The 25,118-nt window shown below is 50.7% G+C and overlaps 1 pseudogene; it reads right to left on the reverse strand.

Annotated features, from left to right (window-relative positions):
* Nucleotides 1-12,387: 12,387 nt before the first annotated feature.
* Nucleotides 12,388-13,517, reverse strand: LOC134427716 (cytochrome b-like; annotated as a pseudogene).
* Between the last annotated feature and the right edge of the window lie 11,601 nt (nt 13,518-25,118).

The raw sequence follows: 25,118 nt of genomic DNA on the forward strand, positions 1-25,118 counted from the left end.
TACTGATTTTCAATGTCGTTTTAGGTGGCCATCAAGAAAATACAGCTTCAAGGACTGAGGAAGAAGGAACTAAAAGTCAACGAACTCATGGTCATGAAGGTGAATAGAAATCCCAACCTGGTCAACTGTTTAGACAGGTGAGTTGTGCTTTTGTCCCATGAATGTTTGTTTGCATGTGGCAAACATGCAAGGTAAAATCCCACTTTGGTCACTGGCAGAAAATAGAGCTGTAATTATTGGCTAATTATTATTGCTCTTTTCATCTCCAGTGGATGGGAAGAGATTGCATTTTGTCTGCATTAGTCTTCGCTGGCACATGGTATTTGAAAATTGTTCAAAAACCCAGATGAGTTGTGTCTTACTAAATCAATGATCTCTATATTCACAGCCACCACTTTGTTTTGGAGCTTGATTTTTTTCAAGTGTCTTCTTACGTCCAGGTAAACTAACAAGGATTTCCCTTGGATTGTTGCCACTGTTTTCCATTGCTATGCATGCCAGGAAGACTAGGTGCTTTTTTTCCAGAAACACCAAGCATGACAGGTTTTTTTATCTGGGCTGTTACTAAACTGTACATTTTGTTTGCTGCCCATCTAAGACATCTCCTTTTTCGCAGCTGTGCCTTTCTCCTTGAGACTGCACAGATGGCAAACAATGCACAGCCAAGAGGGGATGTCTATTCCTTTATTTTGTCTTTGTCTCAAAGGGATCTGAAAAGAAGAACCAACCTGTCTTTTCCAAACAGCAACCTAGCCATGTACATTCATCTCCATGCCCTTGTTTCCTTCTTTCAGCTACCTTGTGGGTGAGGAACTGTCCCTGGTTATGGAGTACATGGATGGAGGCACTCTGAGCAATGTCATCAGCCAGACCTACCTGTCGGAAGATGAGATGGCAGCCATCAGTCGGGAGGTCAGCAATCCCATCTGTGTTTCCAGGGGCTTGGGCAGCATTGTCTGGGAAACAGGGGCTCAGAGCTGGAGTGATTTCCTGTGCCAAGCTTTGTTTCTGTGTTGCTGCTATTCTATGGGCAAGTAAAAGCATCTCAAGGGAAAGGCCTGCCAGTGCCCCTGCACTCCCTGTACTCAGTGCCAGTACTCTTATCTCCTGCTGTTGTATTCTCGTTCTGTCTCTTGTATTTGTATTTGCTGTTCTCCACCTTGCCTCTCTAAATGTTTGCCTGGAGTCTGTCTTCACTGCATTCCTTGCCAGTAAAAGCAAAGGAGCTGGTGGCAGGATTTGAAATGATCAGCAAAGAAAAAAGACTCATTTCTCAGAGTCCTCAGCTGAAAAGGATAGAAGTGCAGCCAAAATGCTCTTTGCTTATGGAAAGTGACTGGTGTGATACTTCCAAGCCTGTGCTGAGGCCAGCAAGAAAATCTTTTCTATGCAGCCTCCCACCCAAAAGTGATCCACTAAACACCAAAGGGAGGGACTTTTCCTTTCCAAACCCCTCCTTTGTCCTCTGCATGGAAAAAGCAGGTCCACTGCAGCAGGAGTCGTCCTGGCTGGTTTGCAGGGGACAGCCTACAACAGCAGGTGCTGTTACTCTTTCAAAAGCTGATGTGCCTTTCCTCAGAAAGGTCCTGCTCTGCAAGTGTTGGAGCAGCAAGCTCTTCCTCTCAGTGGCCATGACTGTTCTGCCCTTTCTCCCCATTCCCCTGGAGAGGGAATCTTTTCGATTCTTTGTTTCCTTTCTTGTGTGATGAAATCACATCACTCATTTTTGCCCTCCTGTTTCTGTTTTCTCGCTCAGTGCCTGCAAGGACTGGATTTTCTTCATTCAAACCATGTCATCCACCAAGATGTGAAGAGCAGCAACATCCTTCTCAGAACTGATGGTTCTGTCAAGCTGGGTCAGTATATTCTTGGTCAGGTGCAGCATTCCAGGGATGTGGGTGTGGGGCTGCTTGGCGTGACTGCCAGCTCCCCAAAAATGGTGCTGGTGGCAGTGCAGGGACCCCTGCTGCGAGCTGAGGGCACAGTTGCAACGTGCACAGAGGTAGAAGGAGCCACAAGCAGTCAAGAATGGCCTTGCTCTGTGTGTGTCCCTTCCAGACAGAGGGATCTACAATCTAAAGCTTCAGGGGAATGAAGTCCACTGCTGTGAGCAGCATTAAGAAACCTGGGTTTTTTTGGAAGTGGCCAATTCCATACTCCCTTGGCTAAAGCCCCAAGGAAATCGAGCGTGGACAGTTCTCCAGGAGATCCAACAGCACATTGTTAGCCTGAGAGTGGGGAATTCTTTTGCTTGGTTTCCTAATTGGAGCTGGCTTTCACGGTTTGTTTTTTTCTCCACAGCTGACTTTGGCCTCTTTGCTCAGCTCAGCCCTGAGCAGGGCAGATGGAGCTCCGTGGCCGGCACTGCTGGGTGGCTGGCGCCTGAAGTGGTGACAGGTCAACCATGTGGCCCCAAAGTGGACATATGGTCTTTGGGAATTGTGGGCATCGAAATGGTGGAACAAGAAGTTCCTTCCTGGAATGCAACTCCTGTCTTGGTAAGGTGTAAATACTCACTGATCCCACTGTCTTTCTCACCTGTCCCGTGTTCTGTGTGCCATTGGACAAAATCCCATTGCCATCTGCTGGCACCACTTCCACCAAGGTCCCCTTCTAAAAATGCCCCTGCAACACATCAGCATCTGCTGTAGCTTTGGTTGTATCAGAAAGGGAAGTGGCGGTTCAGAAACCTAACCAGTTCAGAAACCTGCCATTTTGGCCTCCAGCCATGCCTGGCATTTCCCACTTGTTTTTTGAACAATGTTGGAACTCTGTTTCTGAAGGACAAGAATTTTTCAGTGGACAGGGTACACATGTGATAAATATCCTGAGAAATAGAGGTTAGACCTTCCCAGTTTCAATTTTATAGAAAACATAGGAAAAAAGGAAAAAGAAAAGTAAACAAAAAAGGAAAAGAGAAAAAAACTTACTACCAAAGAAATGCCCAAGCAGTTCTGCTTGCTTTTTCATTTTTTAAATGCAGCTCTTCTCTTCCATTCTGTAGCATCTTTTCCAAATCCTGTGGTTGTTGAAACTTTCAGGCTTTCAAGTCATCAGTACATTGTTCAGTCACGTGTGTGGGTGGCCTGGATAATTTTAGGATGTGTTTTTCTCTGACTGCAGTTAGAATTGTTTGCCAAACCCTTGGCTGTTTCTTGGTACTTTAACAAGTTGATGAGCTTGCAGGCAGGTGCCTGGGCTGGGATCCAGCATGGGCAGTTGACACCAGTGCTGTGTTTCTTTACCACAGGAGCAGGGCCATCCCTGGCCTGCACTGTTATAATGACAGGGAGGGCTCCAGCTCCCCACCATGGCCATTGGCTGAGCTCAGCTGAGAGTCAGGATAAAACCCTCTTTGTCACCTCTGGTGATGTGGGAAAAGGACAGAAAGCCGCATCAATTATTTGTACACAAGGGGAGTGCATTGCCATTTCTGGCTTTGAAATTCTCCTTTGGGTTGAAGAGGATAATAGCAAAGTCTCTTTGGTCACCATCTATTTCAGTGCCATGAGCACAGAGTTATCATGACAGTGGTGGGCATTTTTATGGAGACTCCAAGGCCTCTTGCCATTGTTCTTTTTGTCTATTTGAGATGGATTCTGCAAGTTGAGGTTTGAATAGTTCCAAGTTGGTGTCTTATGTTTCTAAATACCATCTTGCAAAAGCAGAATGAGCTCTCTCCCTCTGACTTGTCAGCGTGCTAGAGCTTGGTTCCACATGAACCACACTGGATAATGATCAGCCAATGTCTTGCCAATCTACACTGTAATTCCTTGGCCTGAGGAGTATCAGAAAGACCTGCTGAGCTCCATGGACACTGTCAGCTGCATGGAAGTGAGCATCCTTGGCCTTGCTGAAGAAACTGGAGCTCAGCTTAGGTTAGATGCTCTTGAGCAGGAGAAAGGCTGGAATCGTCAGGTGTTTCCAGAGGCCTGCGTGCCCAGAGGGACTGAGTTCTGGGGAGCAGCTGGATGTTTCTGCACATCATGGACGGGGATTGCCAGACAGCTCAAGCCTCACCACAGGCAAACACTCCCCAGCTCTTCTCAGGCAACATTTGCTTTGGGTTTCAAGTTGTTCCCACTTGTCTGTCTGTGAAGATGCCCCTAAAACCACAAGGCAAGCCTCTCAGAAGTGGTGTTACATTTCCAGAAATGAAGAAAAGAAGCCCAAACACATGAAAGTTGCTAAGGCACTGGTTTTTAGAGAGGAACTTAACCCCCTGTGCAGTTTCTTCTCACTGGGAAACGTGCCTGAAACCTGGGCATGAGGGTGTAAAAGCCACAGAGTCTCTTCTGCTTCTTGTGCAGTGCTGCTGAAACACTCAGTGACCGTGTTTCTCTCCCAGCCCAAGCCACATTCTGCACGTCACCAAGCCAGAGCCTGGTGATATGGAGAGCCTGCCAAAACCTCCCATTTGTTTCCTGGCACTTTCTGGGATGGGCCTACCATTCATGCATTGACTTGAGTAGCCAAATGAGTAGAGGGTGATCATAGGGATGGAACCTCTCCTTCTGATTTGACCATGAAAGGTTTTTCTTTTCCATGTAAGGAAAGCAGAAATTTTCAGACTGCTGAGAAACAGAGCTGCAGGTGGCTCCTGTGTGTCCAAGCAGGCATTTTCATCCCAGTACATTTGTGCATGGATCATAATGTGTCTGTGTTGAAGATGAGATTCCAAAGATTTGTTTCCTTACCTGAGGAATACCTGGTGGATTTCCTTTCTTTCCCTCCAATTCCCATTCTTTTCAAGAACAAAGCAAAAAGCTTGATTAGGTTTGTTTTGTGGCAGCGGTGCTTAAGGGACCAACAAGCACTGCAGAAATACTTTCCATGTACTAACCCTTGGATACAGTAGAGTTAGTATAGCAAAGTCCTTCTTCCAAAAAGCCTCTCAAGCTGGTATGAATCCTCAGGGAAGGAAATGTGCTTGTGCTGATGTAGTTCCCACTAATTAGGTCAGTCAATGTAATCAGCTGCCAAGGCAAGATCTGTGAGATGTTGGAGAGGCTGTGGCTGCATCAGGGTTTGGGTTTTTCGGTTGGTAAAGGAAAGTCATCTCTGGGTCTCTGCCAGGGCAGAAACTGCCACTACAGAGTGGAGCTTAATCAGTGGGATCTGGGAGAGCAGTGACAGATGGGAAAGAAGCAGGTGGAGCCTGGTGTCTCCTTTTTCCCCAGCCCCAACTCCTGATAGCCACAGGAGGAAGACAAAAGCTGCAGCAGCCCAACCTATTTTCATCTTGCCTGCGTGACTTCCTGAGCTGCTGCCTGCAGAGAGACGAGGCGCGGCGCTGGTCTGCCAAGGAGCTCCTGCAGGTAAAATGTGAAGGGGCTGCAGGTGAAACAGGCTCTGAGGGATGGGCTCCTCCTCCACTCAAGCCCAAGGCAGCAGATGAGCTCCCTTCCTCCTCACCTCCACTCTTGGTGCTCTTCAAATGAAAACAGTGAGGAATCCTAGACTGGGCTGGGCTGGCAGGGCCCTGTAAATGTCCTCTGGTGCAAGTGTCCTGCAATGAGCAGGGACATCTTTAAAGACATCAAGTTTCTCAGAGCCCTTTCCCACTGGAGCCGGAATGGTTGCAGGGATGGGGCACCTACAAGCTCTTGGGGCAAGCTGTGCCAGGGTCACACCATGCTCCAAGTAAACAAGTTCTGATTAGATCCTATTTGTGTTAAAAAATATTCATCCACATCCTATTGTAACTGGCCCTGTTAAAAAAGATGTCCTCTACTTTCCTCAAAGCCACTCTGAAGTTTTGGAAAGTGGCAATAAAGTCTCCCTGGGGCCTGTTCTTCACAAAACTGAGCAACCCCACCTCTCTCTGCATTTCCTGAGTCAGAGAGGTCCTCTGGCTGTTTCTGTCACCTTCTTTTGTAATTTGGTGGGGTGTTCAGTTTTATGTAATGGCAAAAAAATTGAAGTAGAGCAATGCAGGGTACAGAGACATGAAATGGTGGTGGAGGAACCCAAGGAAGCCAGTCCCAGCTGAGCAGAGATTTGGCTGTGGGCAGGAGGGGCTGTGGGGGGCTCACTGTGAGCCTCTGAGGGGCCCTGGTTGGTGCCCCCCAGCCCACCCTCAGAGGTTTCTGTCCCATTGCAAACAGGGACAGCTGGGAGGGACTTGTCCCAGCCCCATCTGTGGCCTGGCACGCTCAAGCAGACGGGAACTGTGCCAGGGTTACTGCCAGGTTGTGTGGCAGAGAGGGAACTGCAGGGCCCAGTGCCACTGGGCTGGCCCTGCTGGGAAGGAAGGTGCCATCCAGCACACGAGGGGCAGGGCATGGAAAGGCAGACACTGCTTTCTGTCCCTGTGGCAATCAGCACAGTGCCTGTCTTTCAAAGAGAGGGACCAATGAGAGGCTTTGGAGTTTCCTGAAAAGAAGAAACTCCAAGGACAGAAAGCACCATTTCTAGAGCACTGGCAGGGCTAAAATCTCAGCAAGATGAAGACACCTGTATAAATGGATGAGTGGGATTCTGGGCCAGGTTTGCCTGTGATGCCAAAGTCTGCACATAAAGATGGAGGCGTAGACAGTCCCATTGTTCTTCTTCCTGCATCCTTCTAGGAGCAGGAGGAATCCTGTGAAGCACTGAGCTTGGAAAGTCATGGTTCATTGTTTTTTGTTGATCTGTTTTTTTTCCCTTTGGGCAGCATCCATTTGTAAGATTTGCTGAGCCTGCGTCCAGCCTGGTGCCACTGATTGTTTCAGTGAAGAAGAGGAAGGAGACAAGAATGTGATAATCACATCAGGACTATTTATTCCTCAATCAGTTTAGAGTAGGATTGTAGGTTAGGATTAGGATTAGGATTAGGATTAGGATTAGGATTAGGATTAGGATTAGGATTAGGATTAGGATTAGGATTAGGATTAGGATTAGGATTAGATTAAGCACAAGGATAAGGATAAGGATAAGGATAAGGATAAGGATAAGGATAAGGATAAGGATAAGGATAAGGATAAGGATAAGGATTAAGATTAGGATGAGGATAAGGATAAGGGTAAGGATAAGGATAAGGATAAGGATAAGGATAAGGATAAAAGGATTAGGGTTAAGGTAAGGGTTAGGGTTAGAGTAGGATTGTCTAATAGGACTGCAGAGTAGGATTGAGAATCATAAAGTTTCTGAAACCACAACTCACCTTGAAGATTCCCTTCCTTCTCACTCTGCGAATAAACTCGAGAATTCCTTCTGAATTGTCTGTTGTTTCTTAAAGGTGGAAAGTGAAACAGTGTCTTTGGCATGGTGTGAAAGTGGGGAAGGATGTTCTTCGTTCATCCTCTCCAGACCACACTGCCTTTGGAATATGGCCCACTGGTCTGGTTTTGGCCATCTTTGGTACTTCTATTTTAGGCAGAAAGGGCAATGGCATTTAAAGGCAAAAGCACAGGAAGAATGGGGCAGCCCAAACATCTTATACAGATGCAGGCCTTCAGCTGTGACTGGAGAGCATTTGGGCTGCCTAAATGCAATAATCTCTTTGGCTGGAGGAGAGCCTTGCTCAAGTGAGAAAGCAGAAAGATCAGAGAGGGTGCTCGGGAAGGTCTCCTGTGGTGCAGAGCTGTCAGCGCCTGTGAGGTGAGAGCAGGGCCCGGCCTTATCCGGGCTGGAGCCCCAGCAGAGCCCCGGCAGAGGCCGGAGCAGCCTGAGCCCCGGCAGAGGCAGGCTGGAAGGAGGCCCTTGGAGCTTTAAGAGGCAGCAGCCGAGACCTGGGTGCCTCTTCCTGGGAGCGGGCGAATCCTCCGCTCTCAGAGCCCAGGTGGCAGCTGGCTGCTGCCGAGGGGAAGCGCAGCCGTGCTGGGCATAGCCCGGCCTGGGGGCCATGGCCATCTGGAATGTGCCCAGGAGCAGAGAAAGGCCAAGGGCAGCCGCGGGCCGCTGGGCTGGGTGAGGATTCCTCCTCTTCTGCCAGCTGCCCTGCAACTCCTGGCAAAGGCCAGCAGTGTGTGCAGCACTCTGGGCACCGGGGCAGGGAGCCGGGCTGCTCGGCAGGCTGGAGCACAGGGCAGCTCCTTCAGGCCCGGCACTTGTGCCAGGGAAGCGAGGCCAGCGTGAGGCAGGGACAGCTTGGCAGGGCCCATCTGCAGGAGCCAGTGCCTCACGCAGCTCTGGGAGGAAGCGCCTGCAACCCTGCAGTTCTGCACCGAGCCAGAGCAAAGGTGTGAGATGCAGAGTGTTTGGCAGAAATATTCAGGCCCACCAGGCCAGCCTGCTTTGTGCTCTCTGGCACACAGCAAGCGCTGTGCAATGCAGCTCTGAGCTGCTGGGAGAGAGGCACATCAGGGATGTGCCTGAGGCATGTGCTTGAGGAGTAAACTGACTTGGAAGGGGGCAGAAGGGTTTCAGCAGGCTATTTGCGTTTTCTTCATTAATTTCTGAAAGAAAGTCATAATGTGTTGCACACAGGTAGGGTTATTAGAAAAGAAAGGCCTTATAAAATCAGGCCTACCTATTGTTATGTTTGCCCGATTATCCCATCATAAAAAAACCACCAAACAATATTAAAAGTAGTAGCAATTTTAATTGAATATTTAAAATATAAAAATATAAAATTGGATAGAATAGAATTTGATTAAAATAAGGGATAATTTGTTTCTAATAATAGCGCATAAGCAACAGATAACTGCGGGGTACGGAGTGCAGGCCTCTGGGACCCTTGCCACATCACATACAAGCTTGCCAAGTGAATATTCGTCCTTATATACCATGTGTCAATGCCGTCTCCTCCCATTTTCGATTCTTCACACTTCTACCTCTGCCCTCATCATCACCTTTACCATCCATATGCCACCACTTGGTTGGTGGTCACGCAAGTCTTTGGGGGTCATCTGATGAAGATTTTGTAGTCCTCCTCTGTGTCCTTTAATTAACCTTTGGGTTACACCAAGCCAATACAATGTAAGCCAAAACTAACATAATTACTACATCTGAGTATTTTGGAGAGTTTTGTCAAAGAGTGGCTTGAGGAGAGAGGACACAGCCGAATTAATTTGGTAAAGATGTCCTAATTAGGGCAGAGGCCTTTTTGCAGGCAGGTGTCTGTTGGGAATTTAGGTGACTAGACAATGGAAAAGTACAAGATCGTGGCTAATTCCAAATCTTGCACCTGCGAGATAACGTGTCCTTGGGCCTAGCTGAGTATGATAAAGAAATGGACAGTGAGACGTGAGAAGTAGAGAACGTAGGCCCAAAGGAATGAGGAAGAGCTGATGGTATAGTTTAACCAATAGATTGCTTGGCTTACAGAATATTCATAAGCTTATTATTTGCTGTATAAGTGTTTGATGCTTTCTTCAATAAACTGGACCTGTGATGAACAATCTGGTGTCCTGGTCTCCTTCCTTCAACAGAGTATCAAGGCAATAAATCCCTTATAATTAGCATTTTCCTGGGACACAACCAGAGAGTTCCTTCTTTGTTAATTTTTAGCAACCATTATCTCTTGCTTTCCTCCTGTTCCTGAACATCTGCGGGGGGGGGGGGGGAGGGGGGCATGGTGCCCCTCCTCTCCCTTTTTCTTCAGCATTACTAATTTTACCTGTTTTAATATTTACAAATATTAATTACTGTATCAATATTGATTCTTGTTTAAGTTGTTATCAGCACGAATCATACCTATTTACCACACTGTGGTAAATTCCCAGCTGGCCTGTTCCGTCTTCTACGTGCAGCCAGCTAACTTCCCATGGGAATAGTCATGAGTGCAGTTAGCACAAGCTATTGTGCTAAGAAAACTGTTTGCATCTGTAATAAACAAGAAACCTGTCCCATGAGCATCCACGAAAGAAAAATGTAATCACCTGAGTAACAGTGAGTCTTAAAAAGAGAGAGTCTTAACATGTACACACTAATACACCTTCTAAGCAATAAATTGTGTGGCAAGGAAACTACCAGCCAGTTGAAGTTGAACACAAGTCTGTGAAAACAGTATAAAAATGAGTTATGTGAATAAAGAATTGGCTTTTCCTGCATGAAGAAACTGAGTCCCAGCTGCTTTATTGACACAGCAATGTGGCTTCACTCAGCAAGAGCACCTGCAGGGTGTATTGATGAAACACTGATGTTTGATTCTCAGAATAGGAAGGAGAGGCATTTAGTCTAACAAACAGGGCATAGTCTTTTGAATTCCTTTAGCTTTAACAGGAGTGCTGAACCATGTATTCCCCCACTGCAGTGCTTACTGTGTGCAAGTGGCTATCTTGGCCTTGAGAATAAGGAGAGTGGTCCTGCTAAGAAGGTAGCTGGAATGCATTCAAAAGGAAGAAAGTGTTTTAGGAGGCTCTTGACCACCAAAGGAGACTTTGAGGAATGGGAATATTTCCCAAATGACTGTGTCAGGAACTGGAGTCATGTCCCAGGCCCTGCCATATTTGATCCATGTTTGAGCAGGTTGACAAGACAATGAAGAAAAGTGTCTTGTTTAGCAGGTGGGACCATGACCCTTGAAAGAGAAACAATGGATTGGTCAATGGGTGAGCAGTCAAGCTTTGAAAGGAGAACAATGCACAATGCAGCCCTTGGTGGCAGGGAGTCATGCAGTCATCCTGAGCCATCATGGCCTCATCTCACACGCCAGGCATGTGTGAGCTGCTGCTCTAACTCCTGCTGTAAAATTCCACTCCTAAGCAGGAGATACAAGGCCTAGTTCTGGGCTGAAGGGTTGAGAAGGACGAGATGCACAGCGTTTTGATCCAGGGGATGTCCTGGAAGTGCACTGCCTACCTGCTCCTGCTGCGAAGCACCACGCTCCAACTCCTTCTCCTGTTCAGTGGATTTTTGGGAATCCAGAGGTCAGTATGTATTATATGCTACTGCAACTAATAGAATGAATTTGCTTTGCAAGCCCAGTTTTGTCCTGGGTTATTTTGTGCATGGGTCACCTGAACCTGTGACAATGACCAGCAGGGAGCTACAGGACACTCCTACTCTGATGTCAATAAATTCTGAGAAGTGATTGAAATATGTCAAAAAATTGGAGGTAATGTTTAGCCAGTAAGTTTCAGCAAAGTATTGAATGTGTCTTAGTTCCATGGATACAAACTACTAGGTGAGATTGCTGGGTGTGCAGGGCTTAGGGAAGTGATTCCCTGCGCACCCAGCACTGAAATCAAGTAATGCCTCCTTTCTAACCCTGAGCTGGCAGCAGGGATCAGGCCTTGCTTGGTCATTTTCATTTTGACAACTTCTGTTAGCGGCTAAGAAAGGTCCAAATGAAACCTCCTCCAGCTGTTTTCCTCTGGTTGATCTTTTTAGGCACCAAAGCTCTGTTCCACGGGTGGCCTGGGTGTGTGCAGAGCAATGCAGCCCCCACAAAGCCCTTGGTTTCCCCATGAGTTGCCAGTTTGGCTGCTTCCAAAGGGGAAGAAAGGCAGAGATGTACATCCACAGGAGGTCATGTCCAATAAAGGTGCAAATATGTGGGGAGATTTGTTAGCAATTATTTCAGCTGTTATGCCAAGCCAGTGCCTTCTCTCCTGCTTCTGTGCATTATAGGTGAGTAATGTAATAGTTGGCTCTCACAATTAAGAGACAGATATTATGTGGATAGATATTATGTTCAAATGTAAAGTGCTGTTATTGTAATATGTCCTCCCATAGTCCTCTTTCTTATCCCCCTTGTAATAGTCTTGGTAGTCAGGGCATTTGGGGAGGGCTGGCTTGTGACCAGCAGGCGGGGTGTAACAACAATTGACCTCCAATCAAGATGCAAGAAAGTAATCTCCACCACTGGACGGCAGAGAAAGAATTGACTGACAAAACATTGGGAGGGGCTAAGGGTACAAAAAGCAGAGTATCCCTTTTGTAGATGAGCATGTGGCTGCTAATCATGGAGACTTCCCAGTGCTGCAATCTTTCCTTTTACAGTCTTTTCTTAAGGTTTAATAAATCTTTAAAAACCTAAAGGTTGCCACCTTCTTGTAGTGACATCAGAAGGTTGCCTTGGTGCACGGAAGCCCTGAGTGTCAGAGCCCACTCCTATCTGCCTGACTGGGGTGTCCAGGGCACCTACACTGGAGCGCGGATACTTGCATGTATATACCTAGCTGCCCCTGTGGCTACAGACACCCCCGTTTTAGCTGAACGCCTTGACAGGAGCTTTACCAAACCAGTGGCATCCTAATGCTCTTTCTCTTTCAAAATCAGAAACTCAGTCACTAAGAAAGAGCAGGAAGACATACAAAAGCCAGGTAAGGATACACCCTAACCTAAGTAGAGAGGAAACATCTACTTACTTGTGAAATGTGTCATAAAATAGGCACCATAAGTAATGGCATAGGCAGCGAAAAGCAAAGGAGCAATTCACTCAATCATTTTAACACTGCCCTGCAAGTTTGCAGGCTGTGCTCACACAGTGGAAAAAGCAAGGCTCCTGTGAGTGTGCAACAGCCCACTGACAATTGCCTCAATCAGAGGGAATAGAATTAGAATGATTGTGAAGTATGTGAATGAGGCTAGTTGGCCAATGATGATGAAGGGGTGTCCTACTGGCTGGCTGCCTACTCAGGTTAGGATGAGGACGTTGGCGACTAGGGTTCAGAACAGGATTTGTGATAGGGGGCGGAAGGGTATTGATTGTAGTTTTGATGTATGTAGTAGTGGGGTGAGGAATACGACGAGGATTGAGGTGGCTAGAGCTAGTACGCCTCCTAGTTTGTTTGAGATGGATCGGAGGATGGCGTAAGCAAATAGGAAATATCACTCGGGTTTGATGTGAGGAGGGGTGACTAGTGGGTTGGCTGGGGTGAAGTCTTCTGGGTCACCTAGGAGGTTGAGGGAGAATAGGGCTAGTGAGACGAGTAGGGAGAGCATTAGTACGAATCCTAGGATGTCTTTGATGGTGTAGTATGAGTGGAAGGGGATCTTGTCACAGTCTCTGGGAATGCCTAGCAGGTTGTTTGAGGCTGTTTCGTGGAGAAAGGTGAGATGGAGGAGAGTAAGGCCTACGATGACGAAGGGAAGGAGGAAGTGGAGAGCGAAGAATTGGGTCAGTGTGGGGTTGTCGACAGAGAACCCTCCTCAGGCTCATTTGACTAGTGTTTGCCCGATGTAAGGGATGGCTGACAATAGGTTTGTGATTACAGTAGCTCCTCAGAATGATATTTGGCCTCATGGTAGGACGTATCCTACGAAGGCGGTTGCTATAAGGGTTAGGAGTAGGATGACTCCAATGTTTCAAGTTTCTTTGTTTAGGTATGAGCCGTAGTAGAGTCCTCAGCCGATGTGTGGGTAGATGCAGATGAAGAAGAAGGAGGCTCCGTTTGCGTGGAGGTTGCAGATGAGTCAGCCAAATTGTACGTCTCGGCATATGTGAGCGACAGAGGAGAAGGCTGGATTGGTATCTGCTGTGTAGGGCATAGCTAGCAGAAGACCTGTGACGATTTGAGTAATTAAGCAAACGCCTACTAGAGACCTGAAGTTTGATCATGTTGAGATGTTTGATGGCGCTGGGAGGTCGATTAGGGCTTGTTGATGATTTTGAGGATTTGGTGGTTTTTACGAAGGTTGAGGGCCATTGGTTATTTCTGTATGTGGCTACGAGGATAATGAGAATGGATAAGGTGAATGATCCTAAGTAAGCTTTGATTAGGCCTGAGTGGAGGGTGGTGGCAGTTTTGGTTGCTGTAAGTTGTAGGCTGGCTAGCCCCTCTGGACCTACTGTTTTGTATCAGGAGAGGTCAATTAGGTGGGATGCGATGTTCTGTCCTCCTTTGAGGAAGTTGGTTATACTTAGGCGGTGGGATAGGGGGTTAAAGTATCCTAGGGATGTTGAGAAGTTTGAGAAGGGGGCTTGTTTGGTCAGGATGAGAAAGCTTTAGCTTGGACAACAGGAGCAGGAGCCTCGTGAGGGGCCTTCAGCATCTCCTCAGTGCATCCAAATATTTGAGCCACTTTTGGAAATGACTTTTCCCCCTTTTTTTTTCTTTTTTTTTTTGGTTTTTTTTTTTTTTTTTTGGTTTTTTTTTTTTTTTTTTTGTTTGTTTGCTTGGAGGAAGAGGCTGTTCATTTTCTTCTTCTCCCAGCTGAAGTTCTTTTCATCATTATTTTCTGCCCTTTTATAGCACTGGGACTGGGTCTGCTAGAATTTTAATTTCCAAGGTATCACTTCTGGAGAATGCAGTAGTTTTGCATGAGAACACATCATTCTGTGCAGGGACCTTGGTGCAGAAGGAACTGTTGTGGTTCCAGGCCAGCCAGTATGGCCTTACAGATCACTTTGAGCTTAGTAGTGCTCATGCCTTTTTGCAGCCCAGGGAATCAGTGTGTGTTGTGTTTGGGAATTCAGCAGGAGGTCAATGCCCTTGCATTCCAGCTGCTCCTCAGAGGTCACAGGAGCTGGAAGGGGCTGGGCTGCATTTCTGATTCCAGCCAGTTTAGCTCCACCAGTGTGGTCGAGTCCAAGAGAAGAACTTGCCTGAGCACACATGCACAAAGAGTGCAGTTCCCAGTGCAATGCTCTGGGTCTGATCCCTTTCTGTAAGGACCTACATGCTCCACATTCCCCAAGAGTGTGCTTTTTTGAAGCAACAGGAGAGCAATCTCAGGATTGTAGTTGAGTGTGGCACTGGCTACCAAGTTCTGATATCTGTAGCAACAGAGAGGACAGTAAAGAGAGATTTCAGTAACGAAATCTATCTATCTATCTATCTATCTATCTATCTATCTATCTATCTATCTATCTATCTATCTATCTATCTATCTATGTAACATTTACATAATTGAATCTTCCTGGCTCTGGTCCAAGGCAGTTGGAGGTGCAAAGGTCACCTAAAGCATCCCTTTCTGGAGAGGATTAGAGACATGTTCCCTCAACCGATTCTGAGCAGGCGGAGATGTTTTCCCCTCCAGATATGATGGTTTTTCCCTTCAGAGTTGTTTCCCTCCTCTGGCCTCTTGTGCCCTGAAGTCTCCAGTTAATTCTTTAAATTTCTGCCTGTCCTAGAGAGGTGCAACAATTCCATGTTTAGGTGGTGTTTGGTGACTCTGGTCACACATGCATTATGTGACACATGGTTTCCTTCACTGGCATCCCCAGGGCTGTGTAAGTGCATTCATTCATGGAGCCTTAGGAGAGTCTTCTCTTTCCCCCAGCAGCAGCAGCAGGGAGCGGTGGCAGGGTCAGGACGAGGAGGAGGTGGCTGCCTGGCCCTGTGCTCCCGGGCCCCAGGCCAGGAGGGCTCTGGCTGCAGCAGGGCGCTCTTTGGGCAGCCCCTGGCAGCCTCTGCACGGAGCATGGCGCGCTGCCCCGTCCTGCTTGTGCCACTTTTCTTCAGCAATACCCTAGCTTCTCTTCACAAGGGTAACAAGATGTTACAAGATGTCCAAGATGATAGAGTTGAGTAGCATGACTGTCATCATAACTATCTCTCCATCCCACCGGAGCTCCACAAGACTTTCAGTATGGGTCTGCATGCTTTTGGTCTGTGCAGAATACAAGTTTATGAAATGCTATCCTGCTGCCACAGGGCCTGGAGGCCAAAGGCCTGTCCTAAAGCACTTGGGCAGCTGAACCGGGAGGCAGGAGAGCTGGGAGCAGCTGCTCCAGCACCCAAAGCCCAGCCAAGCCCAAGAGACTGCATTCTGCAGCTCAGCCTCAGCTGCTGCCCCCTTCTCACCATGCAGGGATCATCAGTGAGCTTGAGAAGGGCCCTGAGTGCCAGGCGACGCCTCTCCCTGCATTCACTCTGCAGCTGCCTTGACAAGATTTGCAGGACTCTGTTAACGCCGCGTTCACTCAAGTCCAGGCACTCGAGGACCTGAAAGGCACAGGGCAGTGACAGGGACCCGGCTGTCAGGAGTCTGGAGCAGCACAGGGCTGGGCCCAGGCAGCAGCACAGGGCACGGGCACTGTCCTGGCAGCTGTGGCTCCAGGAGGGCAGAGAGCTGGGAGGCAGCTCAGCCAGGCAGTGCTGGCCATCAGGCTCACCTCCACAAGGAACGCCAGGGCGGGCAGCTCCCAGCGTGGCTCCTGTGTGCTGAGCAGCCGGAGCAGGTAGCGAGCGATCCGGGAACACAAGGGGATGGAGACATAGCACATCTTCCTGGCAGGAGATAAAGTAACCAAGACTGTGGGCCAGGGGGACAAACCTCTGTCAGGACTGACACACACAGGTCTGGTCTTTCCCCAGCATCCTGCAAGGGGCCCTGGGCTATTTGGGAGGTGGCTCCCTGTGGGCACCCCCCTCTCCCAGCCTTTTCCAGTCTGCTTGGCCATCCCTCAGTGACAAGGCCCTCTGGCCCACGTCCTCGGGGACTGTGTGGAGATCCCTGGGCACAGAGCACACATGTCAAAAGGTAGTGGGGAGAAGGGGGTCTCACCTGGCCAGCAGACCCACGGCATAGTGGTGGGTGTCAGCACACAGCAGCGTGTCCCAGCTACACCTGCGTTCCATTGCCACCACCACATCCTCGTGCTGCATATGGCAGAGCAGGGACTTCAGGGTCTGCACGGCAAACCTGTGTGCACAGCAAAGCCCAGGTCATGCTGGGAGCACGGGCTCCTGCCCAGGGATGTGGCAGGGACAGGAGGAGTGGCATGGAGCACCTGTTGGGGCTCCATGGTGGCAAGGCCGTGCTCTTCCTGGCATCCCTTCCAGAAGGTATCGACCTCCTCTCGCATATCCAGAGTGCTGAAGAGCACTTGGAAGAGCAGATGCACAAAGAGGTGGGGGAAATACGGCTCTACTACAGGTGGGACAGGGGGTTCCTGGAGGATCTTCCACACCACTACGGTTGCCTGCAAGGTGCAAAGCCCCCCGAGACAGCGCTCAGTGCCGAGGTGTGCGTGTGGCTGGGCCCGAGCGTGGCAGGGAGAGGCCAGGAGAGACCTTGGCAGGGGGAGCACGGGGCCTGGTGGGCCTGAAGCTGCCTCTGGGCCAGGTTTCAGGCCAATGCCTGAGGCAGGCAGATGCAGTGAGGGAAGGAGGATGGAGAGCTGCTGGAGAGGCAGCCTTGGGGCCTGCAAAGGCCAGTTGCAGAAACTCACAGCTAGAGCTAAAACACCCGTTTCATCCCCATCGGAGGTGCACAGGCTGCACTCTGGCCAGCTCCCCAGCACATCCAGGAGTATCAGCTGCACTGGCTCCGCAGTACTGGACGAGCACATGATGGTCTTCCACATGGTGATGGCAGCTCTGCAGGGTTAGAGCTCTGTCTCAGGGGGGTTGTCAGACACAGCATGGTGGCCTGGGCATCCCTAGGGGCCCGGGCTGACCACTGGTGCTGCCTCTGCTCACTGGCCCTGGCCAGCAGCAGCCAGGCAGCCCAGCCCTGTGAGGACAGAGCCCTGAGAGGCGGCAAGGGAGCATGGCAGCAGGGTTGGGGGCTGACGTGCCAGGGCTGGGAAAGGGAGCAGCCAGAGGGCCCTGGAACTCTGTTGGTGAGACACCTTGGACAGGTGGTACAGGGTGATGGGCTGGGGAGGCCTGAGCCCTGTGGGCAGGTGGGCGCCATACCTGTCACAGGACGGGGCCACAGGCAGGAGCATCATGACTGCGTCATCTGGGTGTGCTTTGGTGAGATCCATCAGGGCCTTGTCCAGCCTGTGCTCAGAAGAATCATTGGCCATGAGCCAGCAGTGAATGTACCTCACCATGACGGGCACCTGGAGAAGGCACAGGGAGCCTTGGAAAGCTGCCAGAGGGAGCAATTTCCCCAGGGTCCCCAGAGAAGTGCTTCCCTTCCCACCCCACTGCCATGGCCTCAAAGGCTCCCAGGGACCAGTAGGCATGGCTGGGGAAGCCACGGGACTCATGGGGGAATTGAAGCCTGGCCCCAGCTGCTTACTTGTTCTGGCCTGGCAACACCCTTCTCCAGGAGCAAATCCAGCAGGGCAGCACTGGTCTCATGATTGAGGAGCTCTGAGCGAGCTCTGAGCCCAGCGCCCATGGTGCTGCTCTCTTCCTGCCAAATGCTCCTGATGAAGTCTCAAACAAGCTGTAGGAGAAGGCCAAGAAGCCGGGGATGTTGCATGGAGTGCTCCACACACGGTGCTGGGCTGAGCAGGGACAGCAGGCCCAGCCCAGGTGGGGGTGGCTGCAGGTACCTGTGCTGTTCTGTGGAAGCCGCCACGGCTGGATTCCTGCTCTTGTGTGCGCTCCAGGGCTGCATCTGGCAAAGAGCGAGCGCAGCCAGAGATGAGGGGCTGCGGGAGAGGCCGGAGAACACGGGCCAGCCCTGCACTCCCCAGGCCGAGAGAGCCCCGGGATGCTCCAGGGGATGGAGCATGGCCACTGCAGTGTGTCTGCTCGGCCCCTCTTCCGTCCTGTCCGTGGGCATTTCCCAGGGGATGGGATGGCATGGCATGGCATGGCATGGCATGGCATGGCATGGCATGGCATGGCATGGCATGGCATGGCATGGCATGGCATGGCATGGCATGGCATGGCATGGCATGGCATGGGGCCAAGCTGGTTGCAGCCTCCAGCCCTGCAGCCCAGCTCAGCCACTCACCCTCCTGCGGTGGATTGAACGGCACCACCTCTTCCATGTCGTGGGCTGGGGCAGCTGCAGGGCCTTCTTCCTCCTCCTGTTCCACCCAGACCAGCTTGCGCACTCTCGGGGCTCTCTGCCCCATGGCTGTTCCTGCAGCGCGCCCCAGCAGCGAGCCCAGCCGGTGCCGCTCCTCCAGGGCCTCCTGCGCCGTCCCTGCGGGCGGGACGCGGCGGACAGCGCCCGGCCCGGGGCCAGCAACGGCCCCCGAGCGCCCCTCACCCGCCCCGAGCCGGCCATGCCCAGGCGTTCGCTCCCGGGAACGGGACACGGGAGGCTCGGGGCCGGCGGCCGTGCTGCTGAGCAGCAGAGCTCGGGCCGGGAAAGCCACAGCGCAGGTGGCCGGAGCGGCCGCACGGCGTGTGTGCTCCGTGGGCCCCGGGAGGAGCCGGGGCCAGGGCCGGGGCCGGGCTCGGGCCAGGCGGATGCAAAGGGCGGTGATGGCGCCCCGGCTAGGCGGAGGCAAAGGGCGGTGATGCCCGCCCGGCAACACCACTGCCAGTACGGTCAGAGCTGGGCGGAGGCAAGACCACGGCGGGATGGCTGGGGCCGGGCACGGGGCAGCCCCGCCCGGGGCCAGGGGTGAGCCGGGGGCATGGCCCGGCCTGGAAGGGGAGAGGGAGGCGGGGAGAGGAGAGGGATGCCGGGCAAGGGACCCCGAGAGAAGGGTGCCCGACAGCAGGAAAGGGAGGGAAAAAAAAAAAAAAAGAGGAAGAGGAAGAAAAAGAAAAGGGAAAGAGCATTCGAAATTATCTATTTTGTTGCTGCTTCTGCCGCCGCTACCGCCGCTGCTGCCGCCGCTACTTGGTCTGCCGCTGCTGCTGCTGCCGCCTCTGTGGCCGCTGTCGCCGCTACAACTGAAGCACTGGGGCCGTTCGTCCCCATGTCCGTTCCCCGCTCGCCCCACGAGCCCCACGTTCGAGCCCCGCGCGCCCCGGGGACAGCCCCTCTGTCTGTCCAAACACGGGAACTTTGCGGCCTTGAGCCCAGATGCAGAGCCCTGACTCCTGCACGCTGGCACAGCGATCCCCTCGCTCGCTGATGTGCATTGTCCTTGCTGAGGGTCAAACACTGCTGGGCCTCCTTCCCTTGGGGTAGGATTCCTACCTGACTCCAGCACTGCACTTACACCTCCAGTGTTGCCTTCCAGTAAAAACAGGGGAAGAAAAACTGTGTGTGGCTCATGCTATTTTAGAGTGTCTAAAAATCACTAAGTCACCGATCTTAGAGGTGCTGTGCATCTGGAATTACTGGGATGGAGAAGTAGTGTAACATGGAAAAGGGGAGCATTAAAATAAATAGAGGAAAACATCTTGGATTGTTTCTTTCATTTCCATTTCACATCTGGAAAGCTATTTCAGTTTTCCAGGAATCTTCTCCTGTCTGCTCTTCCCAAGAATCTCTCATGGAGAACAAGGTCAAGCTTCTGTCACAAGATTTGCCACCAGGAAATTACGCCACTGGTACAATTTTCATGATGACTGTTTGTGCTGGCTGAGGGCAAAGTTTGGGAGGAAACCTCCAAAAGGGGTCCGCCTAGAAAGCAATGTCAAGCGGCCTCTCACCCTACTAGTTCAGGAAAAGACTTCCCTGGAGAAAAGTGAAAAAAACCCAGTTTATTTAACAAGTAAAGTATTCACAAGGATGAAAAATGAATATTAAAAAAATATTAAATAAAACCTCTGACAGTGCTGAAGAGATGGCAAATTCAGGAAGTCCTTTTTGTGGGTTGTAGTTGGCTCCCTCGGTCTCTTCTAAGTCCCTCTGGTGCTGGAATGCAGCATCCCAGAGCTCGATGTGCCACAGGTGTGAGCTGCCAGTGTTTGTCTGGGTTTTCAGTCCAGAGCAGGTTTAAACAGTTCCAAGAAAAAGGAAAGTCACAGTCTGAGGAACTTCTCTTCCTAAGCTAGCTAACACCACATTGCTAGACCTGGGCTGTGAAGGCATCGGGAAATTTCCAAATCTGGGCACTGGCAGACCCAGCAAACACCAGATCTGGGTGGAGTCATTGCCAGCAACGGAAATCTGCCAGATTTGGGCTCTGCTGGCACTGAGAAATTTCCAAATCTGGGTTCTGGTTACATGAAACACAAGATGTGGGGGTGGTGGCAGACCCAGTAGCAGGAAGCTGCCTCGGTATTACTGGGACCTGAGTGGGTCGCTGAGGGTGAGAGATGGATGGTGAATCTTGTTTCTTGATCAGAAGGCTGGATTTATTGATATATGATATATAATACATTATGACTATACTAAATAGAATAAAGAGAGAGAAGTTTCAGATGCTGCTGCTAAGCTAAGAATAGAAAGAAAGAATCTATAACAAAGTTGTGTCCAAGGACTCTGTCCCTTGCTTGTTCCTGTGATTGGCCCTTAATTATAAACATGGGAACATGAGCCAATGACAGGTCAAAATAGGTGCATCCTATTGCATTTCACAGCAGCTGATAACAATTGTTTACATTCTCTTCTGGGGCCTCTGCCTTCCAGAAGAGGTGGAAATCTGAAAGAAAGGATTTCTGTGAAAAAATGTCTGCTACATCTCACCTTTCTAAATTGTATAAATTAAAAGAAAAAATGCTGATGTGAAATGAACTGGAAATTTCTTTACCTGTAAAATGTACAATACTAACAAATCACTAAAACAATCCTACAATCTAAGGAAATGCAAAAACTATGCAAAGAGAATTCAAGTCCATGCAGCTGAGTTTCATGAACAGTCCACCAGCTGAAGTTGTTTCTTTTGATCATCTGAGAGTCCTTTTTGGTCCTGAAAACAGACTTGCTGCAATAGTTATCAAAAAACCATTGACACTCTTACAACAATTTCAAACAATTTGAACAATTTTTGGAATGTCCTTTTCTGGCCCTTCAGTATTTCAGTGCTTCAGAGCTGCTGCCCGCTATTTTCAATCTTTTTTATTTATTTTAAATTTTTTTTTTTTTGATCAAAAAAAAAGAGCAGCAGCCGGGCAGAGCAGTGCCAGAGAAGGAAAGGCCCTGGGGGCCCTGTCCCACGCTGGACCAGGAACCCTAAAACTGGCCCACAAAGGGGGACCAGGACCGGTAGGAGAAACCAGAATTCCCAGAAACATAAGGAGGCCACACAGTGGGCCCGGCCCAAGAACTTCCTGAGCCCAACGGCCTAGGCCAAACCCATGACACAGGCTCTGCATTCCCACAGGCCTGCACCCTGCTGCCAGTACAATGGCAGCACGGGTAGTGAGATGCTTCATTTCCCCAAAACCACTGAGGCATGCCAGCAGCAGGGAAATAGAAGCCTTCCCCAGAAATCCCATCTGGGGTCTGGAGATGTTTGTTCCCCACAGCAAACCAGCTATGGTCTCCTCCAACTGTGCCCTCTCCCTCTGCAATGCATCAGGTAAGGCAGAACTCTCGGGATGCACCTGCCCCCCCATGCCACTAGGGCGCAGGAGAGGTGGCGGCCTCCATGGGACCATCCCCGAAAAACCACCCCCCAAACCGCCGAGAATGCTGATCTTAAAAACAGGCAGCTGGACTGCCGCAACAGTGAGCTGGCGGGCAGCCCCCACTCCAGGGAAGGAGAGACCCCCCGCCGGGGCGGCTGCTACAGCAGCCAGTCCGGGATGGTCGGAGCTAGAACAAGCCGCCGGTTCCAGGGCAGTCTCTGACGCCGACACGGAGGGCAGAGCCTCCGACAATGGCAGAGCCGCTGGGACGGCCAGCGGAAGCAGCGGGGGGGAAGGCGGAACCGGGGAGGGAATCACGCTGAGTGTAAGATCAGCCACAGGCTGCCCCGAGGTTCCAGCGGGTTCAGCACCGTCTCCAACACTGTCCTGAACAGGGACCGTCTCGGCTTGAGGCGGCGGGAAGGCCGATGGAAGCGGCGGAGGGGCCGAAGGGGCCGATGAGATCTCCTCCTCCGCTGAGCCGGAAGCTGGAGACGCATCCTCGTTGCCTAGCAACTCAGCCGGGACCGGAAGTGCCGTCTCTGCAGTCTCTGACGCAGGCGCTGGTGGGGGGGGGAGGCCTGTGAAGCCGTGGGCGGGACCGCCTGGAGAGGCGGAGACGGGCTGGCCTGGAGTGACGGCGCTGGCAGGGCCGAAGAGGCCTCAGAGACCGGTGCCGCCCACATGTCTGAAGGCGGAGTCTGCCAGCTGTGGCAGCACCGCCTCCTCCCATCCCCCCGGAGAGAGAGAAGGGGCGGAAGGGGAAAATCCCATCTGCGCAGGCTTGGGACAAAAAGTAAAAAAAACTTCTTTGCATGGCGAAGTTTCAGCCCCCCCTGCCGCGAAGCCGGGGGGCCGGAAAGCCCAATCTGATCCCCAACGGGGTCTTCTCCCGGGTACGGTGGAAACGGAGCCTGCCCATAGCAGTTAGAAATCCATTGAAAAGCGGCTGCTCTGCGTTTCAGAACTGGGAAGAGCTTTATAAATGCTGGGTAGATAGAAGGAAGGACACGTCCCTGGCTCCAGACGAACTGGAGAATGGAATTAATGCACTCCCAGACAAAAATATCCAACGCGTATAGGACATCAGTAAAGAACCCAAGAAGGTTTGCCCATCAAAAGAACTCATAGAGATCTGTTGCTGACAGAAATAAACCATCTTCTCTACACCAGTGTTTCCAGAGGGCAATAATATTCTCCTCTGAAGGAGTAAAATGAACCACGTACTTCAAGGGGTATCTCCCCCATATAAACAGCCATAATTTTCTTGCAGCTGAACCCTCAGGGATAGAAAAGTGAACAGTACCTTTTTCAAAAGTCCAGCTTGCTCTGGCCAGCTCTGCAGGTATGCTGCTCTTGTCTACCATGTTTCCTGAAGGTTTTCCAGAAGAAGGTTTTCTTTGTGGTCAGCCTTGGCTGTGAACTCTGTCCAAATCAGGATCTTCAGTTCTTCAGCTCCTGGCTTGAATCCACTTCTGTGGTCACTTCAAAGCAACCATCACAAGCTACACATACAGGATTTTTACCCAGTGCAGCAATTTTGCTCCTCTGGTCTTATCAAATTAATATTTGCTCTGACACGAGGGGTCACCAGATATTACTGGGACCTGAGTGGATGGCTGAGGGTGAGAGATGGATGGTGAATCTTGTTTCTTGATCAGAAGGCTGGATTTATTGATATATGATATATAATACATTATGACTATACTAAATAGAATAAAGAGAGAGAAGTTTCAGATGCTGCTGCTAAGCTAAGAATAGAAAGAAAGAATCTATAACAAAGTTGTGTCCAGGGACTCTGTCCCTAGCTTGTTCCTGTGATTGGCCGTTAATTATAAACATGGGAACATGAACCAATGACAGGTCAAAATAGGTGCATCCTATTGCATTTCACAGCAGCTGATAACAATTGTTTACATTCTCTTCTGGGGCCTCTGCCTTCCAGAAGAGGCAGAAATCTGAAAGAAAGGATTTCTGTGAAAAAATGTCTGCGACACCTCGGCTTTTGGATTTCTGTGCCAGCAAATTGCTGCACTTGGGCTGTGCCAGAATAGGGAAATTTCCAGATCTGGGCACTGGCAGTGCCAGCAAACAGCCCATTTCAGGCTCCAGGCTCCAGGAAGGACTGGATCTGGATGCCTTCCTCTTTTCTTTCCTTCTTTCCTTCCTTCTTTCTTGGGATCCTGCTGCCAACAAACTCCAGATTGGGCAGTGCTGGCAAGGGGAAATTACCAAGTTTTAGCTTTCTTTGCCAGTAAATTCTGGATATGGGTGGTGCCAGAAGAGGAAAATTTCCAGATGTGGGCACTGGCAGTGCCAGTGTACACCAGGTCTGGGTGGGGAATGTGACAGCACCGGGAAGTTGCCAGATGGTAATTTTCTGTGCCAGCAAATTGCTGGAATTGTGCTGTGTGCCCAGGTGGCCAAGAAGGCCAATGGCTCCTGGCCTGGATCAGGAATGGTGTGGCCAGCAGGAGCAGGGCAGGGATTCTTCCCCTGTGCTCAGCACTCCTTGGGCAGCACCTCAAGTGCTGTTTGCAGTTCTGGGGCCCCAATTTAGGAAGGACATGGAGGGGCTGGAGTGTGTCCAGAGAAGGGCAGTAAGGTTGATGAGGGATCTGGAACACAAGAGCTGTGAGGAGCGGCTGAGGGAGCTGCTGGGGTTGTTTATCCTGGAGGAGAGGAGGCCCAGGGGAGACAAGGTGGTGTCAGGGCACGGATTGGACTTGATGATCTCCATAGCCTGTTCCACCCTTGCTGATTCTGGGATTCTCTGAAAGAATACTTGGAGCAGTTGCAGGATGAGACCTGGGCCTCCTGTTCAGAAGCTCCAGCAGCCCAGGTCCCTCAGCTTCTCCTGCCAGCCCCAAAGCCCATCCTGTCAGTCCTGCAGAGCCTCTGCAGCTCCTCCTCACTGCCCAGAACAGGGAGCCCCAGAGCCAGACATAGCAGCCCAGATGTGCCCCCCTGCCCTGGGGTGCCGCTGGCAAGGGAGCAGCACCAGGCACTGCAGGAGCCTGCAGACAATTGATCTGAAGGCCAAAGCTCCTTAGCTCCTTCTGAAAGAGCAGGAACAGTTCCTCATTCCAGAGTGGTGGAATGCTGGGCACCGCAGCTCCGGGGTAGGACTGGACACAAGTTTGCTCCCACTGAGTGCTGTGATGGGTTCTGCAGGAGCTCTGGGCTCCTGTGCTTGCC

Source organism: Melospiza melodia, chromosome 21 (genome assembly GCF_035770615.1).
Source record: "Melospiza melodia melodia isolate bMelMel2 chromosome 21, bMelMel2.pri, whole genome shotgun sequence".
Lineage (NCBI taxonomy): Eukaryota > Metazoa > Chordata > Aves > Passeriformes > Passerellidae > Melospiza > Melospiza melodia.